General features: G+C 42.5%; 1 pseudogene; it reads left to right on the top strand.

Annotated features, from left to right (window-relative positions):
- The first annotated feature begins 973 nt into the window (after positions 1 to 973).
- LOC130082753 (uncharacterized) lies at positions 974 to 18718 on the top strand (annotated as a pseudogene).
- Positions 18719 to 20849: the final 2131 nt, after the last annotated feature.

Here is a 20849-nt window from a genome sequence, read left to right as displayed (position 1 = left end):
TGGGCAAATTGAGAATATGAAAATTGCTTTGATATAAATAGATTTAAATAAAATTTCTTTCTTATAACATAAAAGGAAGATATTTTGAAGAATATTTGGATCCAAATCTAAAATGTCGTCTTTCAAAATATCTTCTTTTTTTGTTCCACGGGCATCATCATCGGTGCAAAAAATGAATGAGGAGGATTTAGTTATATCACACTTTATGTTTGGATTTACCAACAAAGAAATGTCGGCTCATCTGCATTATTATCAGCATCCGGACACTGCAGCATTATATGTAGGGAATTGAAAGATCCAGACAGACATTCAGGAAATTGCCTCTTTTGTGCAATCTAAAATTACAACCAGCATCCTAGAATAGTGAGATCAGCTTAGTACAGATTTTCTGCAGATATGCCTCTCCTGACACATGCATGTAGATACACACATTACACATAAAGCAAATTTACACATTGTAAAGTGGGACAAATCATGCAGAAATGTAGTAGGTGTTAAAAATAGAATCAGCTCCACTATATTACATGCTAATGACTGTGCAACAACACTGCTGTGTTTAGTATGAGGCTCTATGAGGAACAGAATCCCTGTCCCAATCCCTTCTCTCTCTCTCTCTCTCTCTCTCTCTCTCTCTCTCTCTCTCTCTCTCTCTCTCTCTCTCTCTCTCTCTCTCTCTCTCTCTCTCTCTCTCTCTCTCTCTCTCTCTCTCTCTCTCTCACTATATCTCTAGTAAGAAGGCAAAAACAAAATTAACAGAAAAGATTTGTCTTGTATAGTTTGGGTTGGTCAGAAAAGAGAATGCAGGGAAAATGGATGGCCTTCACACCTCTCAATGAGCTTTTAGCACCTCATGCTAAACCCAAACTCGTAAAATATTTCACAGCCATTAGTTGAGCATGGATTAGAGTCAAAAGCTGAAGATAACAATGATTAGCGTTAGCGATTAATTTTGTTGGACTGTAAAAGAGCAGAAATGTCTGATGGTGGTGATGCGATCAGGACTGAGTTTGAAGGAATGAACGAGAGAGTTGAGATGGTGGGCTATCTATGAGAGTGCAGATTGTGTGAGAGATCATGACTTCAGGACAGAGACAAACACACACCAACTGCTTCAGTGTACAGGAAATCACATTCATTTAACATCATATCTGTGGTGTTCAGGAAGTGATTCTGTGAGGAACAGAAGCTCCAGAGCTGCTGCAGTGTGTTTGGTGTTGCTGTGTGTTCTTCTGCTGACTGCAGTCATAGTGCTGTGTGTTCACATCCATACAAAGAGCACAAACTACACAGAAGAGAGAGATCGGCTACTGACCAACATAACCAATCCAACTAAATTAAGAGAGAAACATGAACTGTTGAAGTGTTTAAGTGGAATGGGTCAACTTGAACTATAGTTCTAATAGTTCAATTATAAATTATAAACTGTATAATCTTTAATTATACAACCAGTAAAAAACAGTGTTTAATAATTTTTAATGTTGTGTCAATATAGGGATCAAGATTCAGGTATTCCCTATTATAGGGACCAATGGTGACGTAGTTATATTGTACTTGCTCAAATAAGTACTGAGTATTAGGAATTAACTACATGTGGGCTACTTAGTTACGGTTAGGGTTAGGGTTTGGCTTAGAGTTAGTTAGGCCTACGTGTAACTATGCATAATTCACAGTTATTACTAAAGTAAGTAGGCCTACATGTAGTTACGTGTAAGTACGTCACCTTAAAATAAAGTGTCACTTTTTTTTAACGTTGTGGTGACAAAATTACCCACGTAAGGTTAGATTCAGTGGTAAGATTATGTTGTGGTTAAGGTTATGTATGTGGTTGTATGTTAAGTTTATACAGTTTAAAATTATTAAATCTGTCTGTGTGTGTGCGTGCATGCGTGTGTGTGTGTGTGTGTGTGTGTGTGTGTGTGTGTGTGTGTGTGTGTGTGTGTGTGTGTGTGTGTGTGTGTGTGTGTGTGTGTGTGTGTGTGTGTGTGTGTGTGTGTGTAAAAATGTGTGAAGAGATCACTTTAAATGTTTTAATTTTATGTTAAATGTGTTGTTTCATCTCCTCAGGATTTTATTAGTAAAATGTGTGGTGGTACTTCTGTCTATATTGGTCTGACTGACAGTGTTGTGGAGAACACATGGAAATGGGTTGATGGCACCAACATGACCTCTGGGTGAGAACTCACTGAACTGAACTGATTAATATAAATTATTCTTATAGTCAGTATCATATCACACAGAAAGCAGTAATGATCATCTATAATGCTGATCTGTATTTTCAGCTTCTGGTGGTCTGGAGAGCCTAATGGACGTAGAGGAGAGAACTGCTCTAACTCACATGTCATGACTATCCATGTAACAACACTTTTAAGTGGATCTGTGAGAAGATCTGTGTTACAATGATTTTACATTTTTTTACCCATCATTATGTAATGTTGTTTTTTGTTTCATTAAAGTTTTGAATTGATTCACTTACATGTATTATATTTGTCATCTTGGTCCCAGGCAAAAGTCAGTACAAACATTGTTCCTATAAAGCACAACACCTGACAGCACACACAGAGAGGAACTGTGTTAAGGCTGCTGAGAGGCTTTTTTTTTCTCATAGTTTGAGCATGAAAGATTTACACCTCACTTTGTAAGGATGAAATTCCCTCAGCTAAATTATTATAACAGGAAAGCTAACAATTGCCTTTTCACACATAAGTTGAGATATTCTTGTACTTAAAGAGGCTTCTTCAACTCTTTGTGTGAATAATCACATTAAAAATGAAAGTGATGGGAAGGAAAATCTAATTGTTTGGACATTGAGTTGAATAATGGAAGACTTTGTCAGATTAATTGGGGATGTTTTTTATTTTAAATAATTTAGCTAGTTAATTAAGGATGCTTTTTGGGAATACTTTATATAGAATGTATTAAACTTCTGTGTGAAATAATAAAATTACAGAATTTTTTTTTTTTTTTTTGAGTGATCATTAAAGAATTGGGCATTAAAAGGAGGGTCCATGTCTTCTCTTTGCAATAGATTGGCTAAGGTTTTGTTATTAGTTTATATTCATTTATTAGGCAGGTCTCTGTAATATTTGATTCCAATTTGTCAATCAAGACATTCAGCAATCAGATGTCTCATAGTATTCGCTATCGCTATTGCAACGTTTTATATCGGACCTCTTATCTGTGTTACTAAAAGCATGTTTCCAACAAGGAATAAAAAAAATATGTGACTTTTGTAATTGGTAATTGTGACTTTGTATCTTCTCTTATCTTTATCTTTTTCATCTTATCTTCTCACAACTGTGAGGTTATATCTCACAATTCTGAGAAAAAAATCAAATTTACAAGATATATATATGTGTAATTCTGAGAAAAAAGTCAGAACTGTGAGATAAAAAGTTGCATTACCTCACTCTTGCCATCTTCCATCTTGACCATAAAAAATGACCACAAGGAGGAAATTAATATCACAATATGTTGCAGTGTTCTTCTTGCTGCTTGGCAGATTGTCCAGAACATTTTAATGGACCATTTTTCTTAGCTTGGGGCTGGAAGGAGACCTATTATGCTCTTTTCAAAGATTTTGTGACTATTCTACTAGAATAGGTTTTGGTGCTAGAATTTTCCAGAAAGACATTATATTATACAATATTACAATATTATATATTGTTCCACCACCTATCTTCCCAGTCTGTCAGTAACACCCTGTTTAGTTCCCCTCTCTATGAAGCCCCTCCTTCTGAAAAGCACAATCTGCTCTAATTGGTGGACTGGGTCAGTGTGATTGGTCCAGTAGTATGTTCCTGCACAACCGGAGGCTGCAGTTTCAGGACCTTAGTTCTAGGACCGCAGTTCCAGGACCCTAGTTTTTTGTGACAGCGCCACCTACAGAACTGGATGATATAGCGGCGGCTGCGGTTTCAGGACCACAGTTCTAGGACCCAGGTGGTTTAGTTTGTACATATCAAGATCCACCTATTATCTTAAGTCTTGTAAGAAGAAAATTCTTGAGACCTTATGTGAATTCTTTTAACAAATAAGATTATGGAATAGAAAAGCTCCTGCAGCTGGTGGATTAGAGCAACAATCATCAAAGCATCAAGCTACATGACACAATTTAAAAGATTAATATTACACTTTTACTTAACCCTTTGATGCACAACATGGGTCTAAATAGACCCGACTGAGTTTTCATTTTCTATATCTTTGCAAGAAATTAATTTCATCATTCAGTATTCCAGGTATTCCTCAATTAACTTGTTTTAGATCATTACAAATCCTTATTTAAATTTTTCCTTTCTTACTTTTCGAATAAAAATCGTTTTTGTTTCACTACCCTTCTAATGCGCAACATGGGTCTAAAAAGACCCGTATTCATGTTTCTTTGCTGAATATTTGAAATAAATATATTTTATCATTTATTAATCCAGGTATTCATTAAATATCTTGTTTTTGATTTCCACAAATCATTATTTTTATTTTCCCTTTCTTACTTTATAAACAAACACGGTTTTTGTATTTCTACATCAATTTTACACACATGGGTCAAAAATGACCCATATAGGAACCTTTGATATTTATAAATAGTATAAATATATTTACTGCAGAAAACTATTCACCTGCCACACATTTCAAAATTCAACACGGCTGCTTTTGTATATTTCATGCATGTAAGTTTTATTTAATACATTTTTTGTCACAGAAAATATTTGATATTTTGTGAAAGACATCTAGATATAGCCTAAAATTTGAACGTTTAGGCTAAGGTTACCTTGACCTTGAAATCCATTACTAGTGCAAAAGAGAAACATGTCCAATACTATTAGCTAGCTTGCGGTCGACATATTTTATTTTATCTAATGTTAGCTAGGTCAACAAAATAAAAGTTGCGATAGAAAGTTATATATACAAGTATTATATTGGTGCTGTCTGGCAGAAACCTTACCTGGGCAGTACCTCCATATTAATTTTTATTTGTGGTCATAAATCAATGCTATCGGTCACATAAGCCGTCGTGTGGTGGCGTTCTGGTGCACTATGGCTGATGTCGCATCATCCGGGTGGATGCTGCACATTGGTGGCGGGGAGATCCCCCCTACAGTTGCACTACACTACAGTTCAATTTCAGTGTTATCGGTTATATGTGTGTTATGCGTGACAAAGTGGCCAATAAACATATTTTAAGTGTTACAGTAAATGTGTTGATCTAAACAACTGTGACAATGGTTATTTTAACAAAAAGTTTTCTTTATTCTTTTGTTTTATCACGTTTGCATAGATGGGTCATTTTAGACCCATGTGTGTAAACTTGATGTATTTACACAAAACCTAGGAAATATTAAAATATGAATTTGTGATAATTGAAAACAAGATATTTTGAATATTCATAAATCATGAAATTTATAGATCATGAAATAGAAAATGCTCAAATAAAGTGATTTCAAAAGGTGAAACAAAAAAATGCCGAGCCATGCATGAAATAACATAGGAAATGAATACGGGTCTTTTTAGACCCATGTTGTGCATTAGAGGGGGTATCCATAGCTTGCGCATCAAAGGGTTAAAGCTCACTTTAAACCACCATCAAGTATTTGTATCATGGTCGCGGTTTAAAATGGTTTTAAGTCAAAAAGAGATGTTGAAATATGTTATATTTAGCATTTTATATGCAGCTAATGGCTACACCTTGCTTAGCAATACTGTAAACATTCTTTATTAATATGAAAATACCCAAAATCGCATGAAAATCACACACAAACCACATATACTTGAAATCGTGCATTTATTAGCTTCTTGTTTCAGGTGAAGAGATGTGTCTTTTGCTTTGTTATCACGGAGGTCAGAATGAGCAAGTGTACACAGGACCGCGTCATGCAGAAGGGCAGGATTATGGTCACGTTGAACCACGAGAGATGATTGACAACTGTACAGCGAATGAGAGAGCGCTGAGATCATAACTGATGCAAATCAGGAAGAGGAGAGACAGAGCTCGCTGTGTCTGCTGTTTGAGCTCTTCTGATCGCATAATTCAGTGGAAAATGAATAGACATGTTATTCTGTATGACGAAATATTTTACAAACATGTGATGATAAATCATTATTTCTCCAAATATGCGCACCATTGGAGTAAGAGCCCTGGCGGATGCTGTATATTGCATGTATGGGAACACAAATAAACCGGAGTAGACGGTTTATTATAAATTAGTGTTTTTGGTGATCCAGTTCGGTAGGTGGCGCTGTCACAGAAAACTATGGTCCTGGAACTGCTTAATAAGAAAAAAAAAAGCATAATAAGACGCCTTTAAGATAATATACAGCCTTACAGGTAAGATTATAAAATAATTTTAACTATAATATACATATCATATGGCTTCACATAAAAAGAGCCAACATGCCAGGGGCTATGATATAATAATATAATAAGAAAATATCTGGCAAGAGGGCACCTTGGCCCATAAACCTAAAATAGAAGCAAGAAAATGATCTTCTATGCAAGTAATCAGGTCTATATAGTATTGGGGAAACGTGCTTCATGTAGTGCCGGTGCAGAAGACAAAAAAAGTAGCACTCATGGAGTCAGTGTTTTGTGACTGCCCGTCCTCCTCCTCAGGATTCATACACACAGAAAGCCAAGCTTATTTTCCGTTTCGGGAAGGCACTGCTTACTTCGTTGCTATTTATCAGCCTGTCACCCAGCAGGGATCAAATTTTCCCTGAAGACACCGTGAAATTACACATATTTTCACCCCTCCCCTCAAGACCTCTAGGATAAATATCACAGTTTAAGCCTCTGGAGCCAGCTGAGCTGTGTGGCAGATAAAAATTTGACCTCTCCGTTCGCCCTGTTTGTCCTGACTATTGAACTCAGCGAGGAACTGCGTGATCTGTCACCTATAATACACTAGACTCAAAGTCTTTGTCTTTTTTTTTCATACATATATATTGTCACGTTTTGAGTAAGTTTGTTCATGTTTATACATTGCTTTTGATCTCCTATTCTGTTCATGTCTGTTTCTAGGTTGGTTTTCTTGTTCTGTTAATTAGTCCTGTCATCCTCTGTTTCCCTACCATTTAGTCTCCTAGGTTACAAATAGTTGGATTAAGTTGTCACAGGTGTTTCATGTATCTTGTATTGGTTTGCTTTGTCTATTTAAGCCCGGTGTATCTTTCAGTTTATTGTCAGTTCTACGTTGTGTTATATTGTCAGTTCTACGTTGTGTTAAGCTAGGTAGTTTTGTTCCTGAGAGTTTGATCCTGTGTGTTTTGTTTCTTTTAAGTTTTTGGAAAATAAAATTAAGTTTCTGCAATTAGATCCTTTTACCTCTTATTTGTGTCAGGGTTCTTTCGCTTCGGTCTGGGTTCTGTTTCTGGTTGGTGACAGAGCTCTGGCATTCCCAGTTTGTCTTGAGTTTGTTTAGTCTGGTTTATTGTGAGCACATGGCTTGTCTTGTATTCATTGTGCCATGTGCTCTCCTGTCAATTGTCTAGCCCCTCCCATCTTGATAATTAATTAATCTTTCCCACCTGCCTTGTTCGTTACCCTCCTTTGTTTGTTCCCTATTTAGTCTCCCTGTGTTTGCAGTCCTGTGCTGGTTCGTTATCTATGTTTCCCTCGTGTTTCCTGTGCCTGCCTGAGATCTCTCTTGTTTTCCCCCACGGGGTAGTTTTGTTTATAGTTTTGATTTTGTTTTGTAGTTACCTAATAAACATCCGTATTCTCCGCACCTGTATCCTCGCTTCACTTTGGACCCAACCGTGACAATTTGCAACCCAGCCGTGACAGAGGAACTTTCTCCGTCTGTCGCAGGGGAACCAGTCCCTCAAGAGACACACAAGCGTCAGGCTTTACGTCCCCCTATCCGTCTCTGGCCATAGTGGCCGTGCCAGGCTTCCAGGTCCAGGCCACGGAAGACGAGCCTCCCTGGTCTCCTGAACTGCTGGTGCCTCCCTTAAAAGAACCGGCCCTGGAGGCTTCCTGTTCTACTAAGCCACGCCCTCGTCAGCCTCCAGGGCGCCCACCCTCCCACCTTGTGGATGAAATATGTAATATGTAATATAGCGTCTTCCGGGAGGGTGGGGTACTGTCAAGATTTGAGTTAGTTTGTTCATGTTTAAAGTTTGCTTTTGATCTCCTGTTCTGTTCATGTCTGTTTCTAGGTTGGTCGTTTTTTTTTGTTTTGTTTTTTGGCAGACGCTTTTATCCAAAGCGACTTACATTGCATTTCAAGGTACACATTTTAAAGTTTTCCAAAGTTTTCTTGGTCTGTTAACTTTTTGATGCGAATGATCACACCGGTGTGTGATCGGCTCAGTGTTCAGTGTTTTCAACCTATTTATTTTAGGTTTCAGACAATTAAATACACATAAGTACAAGCAAAACAATACATTTATAGCGTGTAAAAGACACACTGACCACTGTCTGTGGAAGCGGCAATACTAATCCTTTTTATTATAATTTGACGACATGCTTCATTCATATCAGAATCACATTGTATAGGTAACTACACAGTCTAAAAAATTATGTGTCGGATTTACTTAAAATATATATGCACCATTTTTGCATCATACTTTTTAAGTAATCCCAACTTGGAATAATTTTACTTAAAATTAACAAGAAAACCTTTGTTATATGTACTTAAATATTTGAGTTCACGCAACATTCTTTACTTAAACATATATGCATCACGTTACATATATTTTTAAGTAAAGAATGTTATGTGAACTCAAATATTTAAGTACATATAACAAAGGTTTTCTTGTTTATTTTATGTAAAATAATTCCAAGTTGGGATTACTTAAAAAGTATGATGCAAAAATGGTGCATATACATTTTAAGTAAATCCAACACAGTGCAGGCCATGTGAGATCAAAACAAATCTTAGTTCTGTTAACTTAACATTTAAGCTCATTTGTATATAAAAATAAGACAATTAAATGAGTTGAACCAACCATTTTAACTTATTTTAAATCTTCAGCTATTGGTCTGCTTACTGCACTGCTCCAGTACATTCAATGTCTTAAAAAAATTAAACATGCAAATCAAACACAATAAAGCATTTAACTTTATTATTTTTTATTTTTTGCCAAAGGCTTGAAAGCCTGAAACCACACATGAAATGTAACAAAATGTGGCAAATCGACAAATGGAAAATCACTTTTAACAGGTCACTTTTCACCTTTGCAACACTTCTCAAAAGATTTACATTTTTCCAACATTTACTTTTGGAACATACAAAAAACCTCTTAAAAGGACGATTCTGGTGGAAAATGAACCTAGGGGTAATTAACACATTACCGAGTTGATTCTCTGGGATGCGTTTTCATGATAATCGAATGTACGTAGATTTTTATCTCTAAAAACTGTTTAGCTTATAACGCTAGAATATGGGGCATAGAATAAGCAAAAGTAAATCGCTAGTTAATACCACTAACAAGGCTCAAAATAGCCCCACACTGACACGGTAGCGTAATGAGGGTCCCTACATGCAAACCGAAGCACTGAGAACTTTGTAAGTGTACAGACAGTTTAATAAGAAGATACTTTATAAAGACAGTACGGTACATTACACGTATACAGGCAGGAGCCATCTTGGAAAACAGTCTCGACCAGTCGAGCCACGAACGCCGCGCTAAGTGAGATGAACTGTGACTTGGAATCTCATAATATGGTCCGTTGTTTCCGGAAGAAACTATTTTAATAAACAGATATAATTCATGCATTTCCATGTAATTAGTTTCACAAACATAATTCCTATCGACCAGCTCACTTAGCACAGCGTTCGTGACTCATCACCTCTATGCCTTCCAGCGTTAAGGATCATCTGCTGAGCCACCTTCCGTGATGATCCTCAATGTGAGATGTTCCAGTTCCTCTTCGTCCCCATGAGTATAAAAAAAATAAAAAAATAAAAAACAGCATTTACTTGCAACATCACATGTTATTGTTTAGACTGTTGCAAAAAATACATTGCATTGAAACACAGAATGAGAAAGAAATGTACCTTTATATTTTAAAATAAAATAAATCTCTTACAGCCTCTTACATTTGCAACATTATAAATGTCTATACTGTCACGTTTTATCAATTTAATGCATACTTGGTGGATAAAAGTATTAATTTATTTTATTTCTTTAAAAAAAAAAGTTCTAATTGACCCAAAACTTTTAAATTGACTCTTAAAATATATTCAAATAGAAAACGTCTCTGTTACATATGGTAACCCTCGTTCCCTGAGGGAGGGAACGGAGACGTAGGTCAGACTGACCAATAGGAATCTCGCTAGAGAGGCCAATCTACTTCGAGTGAAACTAAAACAAGCCAATGCACATTGGCGTGCAATCATTTGCATCAACTGTGCAGCCTCGCAGCGCGGGTATTTAACAAGCAGATGTTTGATTGCACACTAGTTTTTTGCTGAGGAGCCAAACCTGAAAAAGCTGGCCGCCCCAGCGGGCGGCAGCAGATGTGGCGACGGGACCTACGTCTCCGTTCCCTCCCTCAGGGAACAAGGGTTACCATATGTAACCGAGACGTTCCCTATCGGTCAGTCACTACAACGTAGGTCAGATTGACCAATAGGAATCCCTACGAAAGCGCCACAGCTGCTGCACCCCATCCAGCGCCCCGTGCAAGCCTCTACACCTTCTTGCCTGGAAGGACGATAGGAGGAGGCTTTACACAGAGTGTATCTGTCACTGTTGTTCCGTAATAACCCATACAGTGAGATTATTGGATAACACTGGGAAAGCGTGCCCTTCAGTTAGGAAGGAGGACGCTGTGGAAGCCACTTCAAGGAGTTATGTGGGGAATACATATGGACTAGCCCGAAGGCTGTACTACATATGAGATAGTGGGTGACTTAGACCAAGGGAAAGACACAGGCTTCCGTTGGACCAGCCGTGGAAAATATACACATATGGGATCCCCGTAGGGTCACACATATGGAACCCAGCCCAGATCCGGTTCTCAAGGATTCAGCGGATAAAGGCCTGGCACCTGGACGCTCCACCATGTCCGGGCCGAGGGGTTTTTGGAGGACTCAACAGGTTTTTCACTCTGGAGCAATAAGGGTGCACAGTAGGGTGCAGCAAGCTGACAGAGCTGGGCCTCTCGGTGCTTCTACCCGTTTAGGGTGAGAACACGGGACGAGACCGGCTCTACACGTAGGCTATAATATCTAGCGAACGTGTTAGGTGTCGCCCAGCCCGCAGCTCTACAGATATCTGTTAGCGAGGAGCCACGTGCCAGCGCCCAGGAGGATGCAACGCCTCTCATGGAGTGTGCATGCAACCTGAGCGGGCAGGGCACGCCTTGAGCTTGGTAAGCCAAGACCGAAAATGCGTGCAGGTCTCCTACCCTCTTGACAGAGGCCAGTGCAACCAGTAGCAAAGTCTTCATGGAAAGAAGCTTTGAGTCTACTGACTGTAGAGGCTCAAAACGAATATCCTGAAGTGCTCGAAGCACCAGGGAAAAATCCTAAGAGGGTATGGAGGGTGGCGTCGAGGAGGATTTAATCGTCTCGCCCCCCTAAGAAACCTGACGACCAGGTCGTGCTTCCCCACTGTTTTGCCATCTATGTGGTCGTGATAAGCTGAAATAGCGGCAGCATGTACTTTGAGGGTGGAGGGAGACAGCCTTCGCTCCAACCCTTGCTGCAAGAAGGAAAGCACAGACCCTATCGAACATCTTCGGGGGTCTTCTCGGCGAGAAGAACACCACTCGACGAACAGGTTCCACTTCAGGGCGTAAACACGTCTCGTGGACGGCGCCCGTGCTGAAGTGATGGTGTTAAGTACCTCAGGCGGTAAGTCACCTAGAACCTCCGCGTCCCGTCCAGGGACCAGACATGGAGTTTCCAGAGGTCTGGACGTGGGTGCCATAGGGTGCCCCATCTCTGAGTCAGAAGATCCTTCCTCAGAGGAATGGGCCAGGGAGGGACTGTCCCAAGGAGCATGAGTTCTGGGAACCAAGTCCGGGTGGGCCAATAGGGAGCCACCAGAAGGACCTGCTCCTCGTCCTCCCTGACTTTGCACAGTGTCTGTACAAGTAGGCTCACTGGGGGAAACGCATATTTGCGGAGGCCCCGGGGCCAGCTGTGTGCCAGTGCGTCCGTGCCGAGTGTTCCCTCGGTCAGGGAGTAAAACAGCTGGCAGTGGGAGGTCTCTGAAGAGGCAAACAGGTCTACCTGAGCCTCTCCGAACTCTCTCCAGATCAGCTGAACCACCTGGGGGTGGAGTCGCCATTCTCCCGGAAGCACAGCTTGTGATAGCTCGTCGGCCACACGGTTGAGCACACCGGGGACATACATGGCTCGAAGCGACCTCAGACGCTTCTGACTCCAGAGGAGGAGATGGCGGGCGAGTCGCGACATGTGACGGGAGCGTAGACCACCTTGTCGGTTGATGTACGCCACGGTCGCAGTGTTGTCCGTACGGACCAGCACGTCCCTGCCCTGTAGCGGCCTTTTCAAGCGGCTCAGAGCGAGATGTACTGCTAGCAACTCGAGGCAATTGATGTGCCAATGCAGTTGGGGAGCCATCCACACCCCTGACACTGCATGCCCGTTGTACGTGGCACCCCAGCCGGTGGCAGAGGCATCTGTGAATACCACAGCATGCCTGGAGACCTGTTCCAAGGGGACTCCTGCCCAAAGGAACGAGAGGTCTGACCACGGGCTGAAGGTCTGGCGGCAGGCCGGTGTGATTGCCACCCGGTGAGTGCAGTGACGCCACGCCCATCTCGGGACTCGGCCGTGAAGCCAGTGCTGAAGCGGTCTCATATGAAGCAAGCCGAGCGGAGTTACCGCTGCTGCCGCTGCCATATGCCCCAGGAGCCTCTGAAAAAATTTCAGTGGGACCGCTGTCCTGCCTTTGAACGTGTTCAAGCAGTTCAGCACCGACTGAGCGCGCTGCTCTGTGAGGCGCGCTGTCTGTGCGACCGAATCCAACTCCATACCGAGAAAAGAGATCCTCTGCACAGGGGCGAGTTTGCTCTTTTCCCAGTTGACCTGAAGGCCCAACTGGCTGAGGTGCGTGAGCACGAGGTCCCTGTGTTCGCATAACTGATCTCGAGAGTGTGCTAGTATGAGCCAGTCGTCGAGATAGTTGAGGAGGCGAACGCCCTGTTCTCTCATGGGAACAAGGGCCCTCTCCGTGACTTTCGTGAAGACACGGGGAGACAGGGACAGCCCAAAGGGCAGGAACTTGTACTGATATGCTCGACCCTCGAACGCAAAGCGCAGAAACGGCCTGTGTCGAGGAAGAATCGAGACATGAAAGTACGCGTCCTTCAGGTCGATCGCTGCAAACCAATCTTGGGGACGTATGCATCCGAAAATGCGTCTCTGCGTGAGCATTTTGAACGGTAGCTTGTGGAGCCTCCGATTCAAAACTCGCAGATCCAAGATCGGTCGTAACCCACCACCTTTCTTGGGTACAATGAAGTAGGGACTGTAGTGCCCTGACCTCATATCGGCTGGAGGGACCGGCTCTATCGCGTCCTTCGCCAGCAGGACTGCGATCTCCGCACGCAAGATATGGGCATCGGCTGCTCTCACTGTAGTGGAGTGGATGGCCCGAAACTTGGGGGGACGCCGGGCGAACTGAATCGCATAGCCGAGCCTGATGGTCCGAATGAGCCAGCGAGACGGACTGGGGAGCGCTAACCAGGCTCTCAGAGACCGTGCAAGCGGGACCAAAGGGACTGTAGGCGTACCCGGAGTGGGGCAGCTAGGTGGAACACAGGGACGCGGCTCGGGAGGCTCTCTCTGGGAGGCGGCCCGTAGCGGGGTCTGTGTGTGCTGTGCAGCACTTACCTGGTTCCACCTCGAACTGCACACTGCTGCTCACTGGCAACAGAGGAGGCGGATGAGTGTGGTGAGGATTCTGTCCCCCCACTGCTCTCCGGGTCCTCTCCGGACCCAGAGATGGTAGAAACTGCTCTTATATTGAAAATTTGGGTACCGCTGGTTTTAAGGCCAGCGGCGGAACACAAACAAAACGAAACAAAGGATTTTTCACCCGGCCCTCTTCCGGGGGAGGGAGCGATGCGGTCATCGTCTCCTGGAGAGCAGTCCCTTCCATCTCTGGGTCGCCCGTCCTAGGGCCGCTTACCCCTGGCTTTGCCGCCCCTCTTGGCAGGGGCCTGGACGGGCGGGGCGCCCTGCCTGCGACTGGCTCCACGGCGCCGCTTAGGTGGAGGCTGCTGCTGCGGCACGGGAGCAGGGGCAGACGCAGGAGGACGCCCTCGGCGACGAGCAGACTGAGGTGCCGCAGGCGGTGGGGTGGAGGCAGCAGCTGGCCGCCGCAGCAGGATGTGTCTGATGGCCTCCGTCTGCTTTTGTACAGCCGAGAACTGCTGGGTGAAGTTCTCGACCGCGTCGCCGAAGAGGCCGGTCTGGGACACAGGGGAGTTTAGAAACCGGAGTTTGTCAGACTCCCTCATGTCAGCCAGACACAGCCAGAGATGGCGTTCCTGGACCACCATGGTGGACATCGCACAACCCACCGACCGCGCGGTCACCTTCGTCGTACGAAGCGCGAGGTCCGTCGCAATACGAAGTTCTTGAAGAACTTGGGGATCGTGACCACCCTCGTGCAGGTCCTTCAGTGCCTTGGCCTGATGGACCTGCAGCAACGCCATGGCGTGCATGGCAGAGGCAGCTTCCCCACAGGGCTTGTAAGCCTTGCCGGTTAAATCCGACGAGTACTTACAGGCCCAGGAAGGGAGACACGGTTCTCCACGCCAAGTGGAGTTAGGGCACAGTTGCATAGCAACGGCCCGTTCCACTGGCGGGATGCGCGTGTATCCCTTAGCCGCCCCGCCATCAAGGGTGGTGAGGGAGGAGGAGCCACCGGAACGGTTTCTGGCAGTAAAAGGTGCCGTCCACGTCCCCGTAAGCTCCTCATGCACTTCCGGGAAGAAAGGCACTGGGGTGGGTTGCTGAGAACCAGCGCGCGCCACCCCGAGATACCAATCGTCCAACCTCGAGGGTTCGGGACACGGTGGAGGATTCCACACGAGCCCGACCCCGTTGGCGGCCCGGGAAAGCATGGCCATCATCTCAGGGTCCGTCTCAGGCACCGCTGGCACCACCGAAGGAGGCAGCGGTGCCGAGTCGTCGTCCGCAGAGAGGTCTGACCCACCCTCCGATGCAGCGATCGACATCTGGTCTTCACTGGGAGCCCCAAAGGAGACAACCGGTACACACCTCGAGGATGGTCCAGCTTTCTCCAATGGAAGCTCAGCTGGCTGCGGAGCATGAGAGGGGTGAGGGCTCCTAGGGGGTTGGTTCCCCGAAGGAGACGCGCTCACCGTGATCCTCAGGTCACCCGCGCCACCGCCCGAAGCAACCCTCTGAGGAGGATTGGATCGAGGCAGAGGCACGGGGACTCCGCCCCTTTACAGGAACAAGAGTCTCGACCGCAGCTCCGCGATGGTCATCTTCCCACAATGGGTACATGACTCATCCACAAACGCTGCCTCAGCGTGTTTAATGCCCAGACACACGAGGCAGTGTTTGTGACCATCCTGTGAGCCCAGGTAACGACCGCATCCAGAAACACACAGATAGAAAGTCATCTTTAAAAAGACGCTCTCTATCTGTGTTTGCTCTTTTAGGGACTACTCTCACTGCTGAAGCACGCAGGGGAACAGTCACGCGAACACAGACGGGAATGTGCACCCGTCTGCGCGCCGTCTCTCTCTCTCGCTGGCAGGTCTTACCGGCTGTGAGAACAGCCTTTGAGCGCTGAACTGCACACCTTACCAGCTGTTAAAACAGCTTTTTTGAAATTTGCTCAAACACAAAACAAAAAGACAGAGACAGAAAAGAGAGGAAGACTGCTCGCGCTGCCGTGGTGTAACGCCCGCACCCGAGAGATCCAACGAAGAGGCTCGTAGAGTCACACTCTGTAGTCACTCTGTAGCGTTTGGCTCCGAAGCAAAAAGCTATTGTGCAATCAAACAGCTGCTTGTTAAATACCCGCGTTGCGAGGCTGCACAGCTGATGCAAATGATTGCACGCCAATGTGCATTGGCTTGTTTTAGTTTCATTTGAAGTAGATTGGCCTCTCTAGCGAGATTCCTATTGGTCAGTCTGACCTACGTTGTAGTGACTGACCGATAGGGAACAGTTGTTTTAAATTGTAAAAAAAATAATAATAATAATCACAATATTACAGTTTTTGCTGTATTTTGGATCAAATAAATGAAGGCTTGGTGGGCAGAAGAGACTTATTTTAAAAACATTAAACAATCTTACTGGTTGTGTGTGTGTGTGTGTGTGTGTGTGTGTGTGTGTGTGTGTGTGTGTGTGTGTGTGTGTGTGTGTGTGTGTGTGTGTATATATATATATATATATATATACACATTTTTTTTCTGGTTATCAAAAATCTATCTAAAAAAAACTCTCATTCCTGCGTAATAATCAAGAAACTTTATTGCCGTACCATGAGTGCAGCAGGCGTAATGATATGACGCAGCGCCTGAAAATAGTCCCCAGCTCAGTAACTTCCCACGTGACCGGGACTAAGTGCCTGCGCCTGCTGCACTCATGGTACGGTAGTAAAGTTTCTTGATTATTACGCAGGAATGAGAGTATAGTTCCTAGCCATATCAGCCTAGAAAATCGCAACTTTACATTTTCCGTCGGTCTTAGTGCACGATGTAACTACAGAAGAGTCAAGTTTTAAATAGGAAAAATATCGAAACACTTTGGTCATTTTTTTTTTAGAAATGCTAATGGTCTTGTCCACTTCAATGATGTATGCTAAGCTATGCTAAAAGTGGTACCGCCAGAACCGGAGATCGGCTGAATGGATTCAAAAACGGTAAAACTCAACAGTTTAACTCTGGGGGAGTTGTAAAATGAGCCTATTTCCAAAAAAAGTGGAGTATCCCTTTAACAAGTTTGTGAATATTTTGAATCAAAATGCAAAAACGAAATAAAAGCAATACATCCATCCAGCACTATTGTGGCTGCAGTGTGTCACGTGACAAGCATGATGCGTCGCCATGGAAATAATAAGGTGATAAGTTCTAAATGGTCGCATTAAAAACTCACGCTGGGGGGTCAACTAGAATATTTTAAACTTACCTGCGAAAGGGTTAATTAGTCCTTTCATCCTTATTTCCCTGCCTGTTAGTCACCCAGGTTGCAAATGGTTTGATTAAGTTGTCACAGGTGTTTCATGCATCTTTGAATGGTTTGCTCTGTCTATTTAAGCCCTGTGTGTCTTTCAGTTCATTTTCAGTTCTACGGTTTGTTAAGCTAGGTTGTTTTTTTCCTGAGAGTTTGATCCTGACTGTTTTGTTTCTTTTAAGTTCTTGGAAAATTTAAGCTGCTGCAATTTATTTGCAACCCAGCCGTGACATATATACTGTATTATAGGGGGCCGGTGCAAGTTGTCACACTTTCTTTCTTTTTTTTTTTACATTGAGACAATGTGCCCTGACCAGACATTTCTGAAAAACACTCTTGTCTTCCATATAGGTCAACTTTTTTGTCAAAATTTGCCTTCATTATACAGCATAGTTGCATAAATATAATTATACATTTAAATATAACAAATATCGTATGACCACTCCTTCCGTTTAGGTTCCTCTATGGTACAAATAGTATTAAAAAATAGAATTTGTTGGTCTATGAGGGTTACGGCCCTATATCAATATTAAAAAGAGTATTAATATTAAAACACAAAATGGGCCGGTCCCACAAATGTCTATGATGGTTTGGGCTCTATATTAATTTTTAAAAAACATTGATATAGAAAAATAAAATATTGCATATTTTTAATTTACTAAAATGTTTACATTTCATTTTTGAAAATTGGGACAATGGTGTTGCTCAGCATTGAAAGGTATATTTGCTACTGCCTGGCTCTTTGTGGCAGCGATATAAGATTTTTAAAAAATCCCATAGATCACATTTTCTGAAATAATGTTTGAAATGTCATCGACTCAGAACATGGTAACTTAAAAATATAGCTGGATACAATAAGCATAACATTAAAAAGTGCAAACGGTCTCTTTATGCCTCCCTCCTTTGGCCTTATCTGTCCATTTTCAGAATGAGCAGGACATTATCACGAGTCAGCATTATTATTAAACAGAATTACACACCTGGATAAAGTCAACAGAGAGAGAGGCGACAGGATTATTTCCATATTTATTAGCATCTAATCTCATTCTCTCACCAGACACTGTCTCAGACTTGTCTATGCAAAAAGCTGTAATCAAAAAATAATTTGGTCTCCTGAATAACAAACACAAGCTTTATATTAGTTTTTTTTTTCTCCTTTCCCCTTTCAATCTCATTTAAAGGTGGTGTGGTGGAAACAATACACCCACATTCATAGGAAACAGCATTGAAATGTAACATGTAAATATATCTCCTGTATATTTGATTCCTTTCTTGAAATGATTTCAGTTTGAACTGGTGCTGATAGAAATGTTAACGAAAAATCTGTCTTCATACACTTCCGGTTGTTCTCTAATAAACTTACTAATGGACTGAGGCGAATTTAGACACACTCCTTGGGACATGATGGTAGAATAGGAATTGAAAGGAGAGTGATATGTTGAATTGTTTGAGTTGTGATTGTGAGGCTATGTGCTTGTGTACACCCATATGTGTATCTGTGTTATATTTAGACTCGGCCAGCGGGTCTCGCCCGGACGGCAGCCATTATCAGACATCTTCAAGACCGCCAGGGACCCAATTAGTTAGCGATCTATCTGATGACAAAAAGACTTTGCTTGCTTCTATTCTTCCTTGTGTGTGCTTGCCATAGGCAGACATAATAAGAGCACACGCAGTTCTGGGATCTCTTCTGCTCTCAGCCTCTCTATTAGATCTCTGCCTCCATCTACGAATAAGCACTCCGTTTGAGGTCACTGCCGGGTTCATTGTTCCCTTTATTAATGCACAATCAAAACATTAAGCTTTTGGGAAGCTCAGGGAAAAAACTTTTGCCTCAATAAACTCCTAATTACTGCTTATTAATAGTTAGTAAGGTAGTTGTTAAGTTTAGGTATGAGGTAGGATTAAGGGATGTAGAATATGGTCATGCAGAATAAGGCATTAATATGTGCTTTATAAGTACTAATAAACAGCCAATATCCTAGCATGCTAATAAGCAACTAGTTAATAGTGAGAATTGGACCCTAAACTAAAGTGTTACCTAATTTTCACTCAGAAATTCATAGTAAATTTCACAACTATGAGAAAGAAACGGCAAATAGCACAGCAAATTAAAGACTAAAATAGTATTTTCTTGTAAAACTTACTCCAATAAGGTTTGTTTTATATACAACTTCGAAAATATTTGTTTTACATTAGCTATTTGTGATGTACAAACAAATCTGCATTCTCCCGGACCCATTTACATTGTGAAAAAAAAAAAAAAAAATTTTTTAAATAATATTAATATATATATAATATACATGTGTAAAATTATGTGTAAAATTATAGCTGTAAAATAGCTGTAAAATATGTAAAAATATGTATTCACCATCTCTAGATGCATAAACCTGAAGAGAAACAAAATTATGGCTGTTAAAATAATAAAATTGTCATGATTGAAATAGTAATATTAAATCTGGTCTGTTTTAATATTATTGTTTTATTAAACTAAATTAAAAATGAATGGTTATGTTGTTTCACACAACTTTTTCACAGACTTGCTTGCAGCCCTGTACTTCAGATTTAAAACTTCTGAATTAGAATATACTCACAAAGATGACCGAATCGTACCACGGAATTGACCATTCAATTGAACAAAGTGTGAAAACAGTCTTAACTGTGCATGCGAATCTATGTTTGTTTTCTTTAAATTACTAGTAGCTACACAAATGTTCCTTTGAATTACAAGACTACATTTAATCTCAAAGATGATACAGACTGTTTATGCCGTTATAAGCCTTTTAGATGAGTCATGTTGTTTCATTTCCTTTCGGCTTGTGTCCTTTCCTCTGTGACACTTTTGTAGACCCAACCGTTTGCACTCAGCATGTAAAACAGTTTTTGATTTTGCAGACGCTGCTCAGCGGCTTCATCTCGAAGACCTTTATAGGACACTGCATGTTCGGGACCGCATTGAAAGATGCACAATACGAGGCCCAAGGGATGGCTTGGCATCACACCATCTGTGAAAGTGAACAGGGCACACGGTTTTGTGAGAATGAACTTGTGACTGGTGACTTTGATGCTATTGTAACTGAATCAGCATGGACTCCCCACAAAGGGAGGGTATTTAGAGGAAGCTCTCCACGTCCATCAATGGCATTGTTAAATTATCAGCGTATTCAGTGATCTCATTCTGACACCACTTCCCATTCAGACCATTTCAAGGACTGTAAGTTCAGCTGAAAGTTTGTTTCATTGCCATAATGGAGGGTAAACAGAGGCAATGATAGTGAGGGAGTCTGAGGGAGAGAAAGTCTTGGCGTTTCCATACACTCAGTTTGAGATGATGACCCTCCGGCATGGAGGGCATTGAGCACAGATGGTTCCTCTCTTTGGCTGGCCATCCGTCCCGAGGACGGCCGCAGGTCGGGTCCGGTGGTGGCGGGGCCCATATGGCTGTGAGGGCACCCCGCTCTCTCTTTCTCTCTCGCCCTCTCCATGCCCTCAACGCCACCTTCCACCTTATGGAGCTTTTCCCCACCGGCCCTGGCACAAAGATCAATAACCCCACGTTATGTTTTTCTGTGGATTTCTGAATGTAGACGGACGGACGGACGGACGGACGGACGGACGGACAGACAGACAGACAGACAGACAGACAGACAGACAGATAGATAGATAGATAGATAGATAGATAGATAGATAGATAGATAGATAGATAGATAGATA

This window comes from Rhinichthys klamathensis, unplaced genomic scaffold (assembly GCF_029890125.1).
Source record: "Rhinichthys klamathensis goyatoka isolate OS25496 unplaced genomic scaffold, OSU_Roscu_1.1 h1tg000050l_1, whole genome shotgun sequence".
Taxonomy (NCBI): Eukaryota; Metazoa; Chordata; class Actinopteri; order Cypriniformes; family Leuciscidae; genus Rhinichthys; species Rhinichthys klamathensis.
The sequence above is the reverse complement of the archived record's forward strand: the minus strand, read 5'-3'. Positions and strand labels throughout refer to the sequence as shown.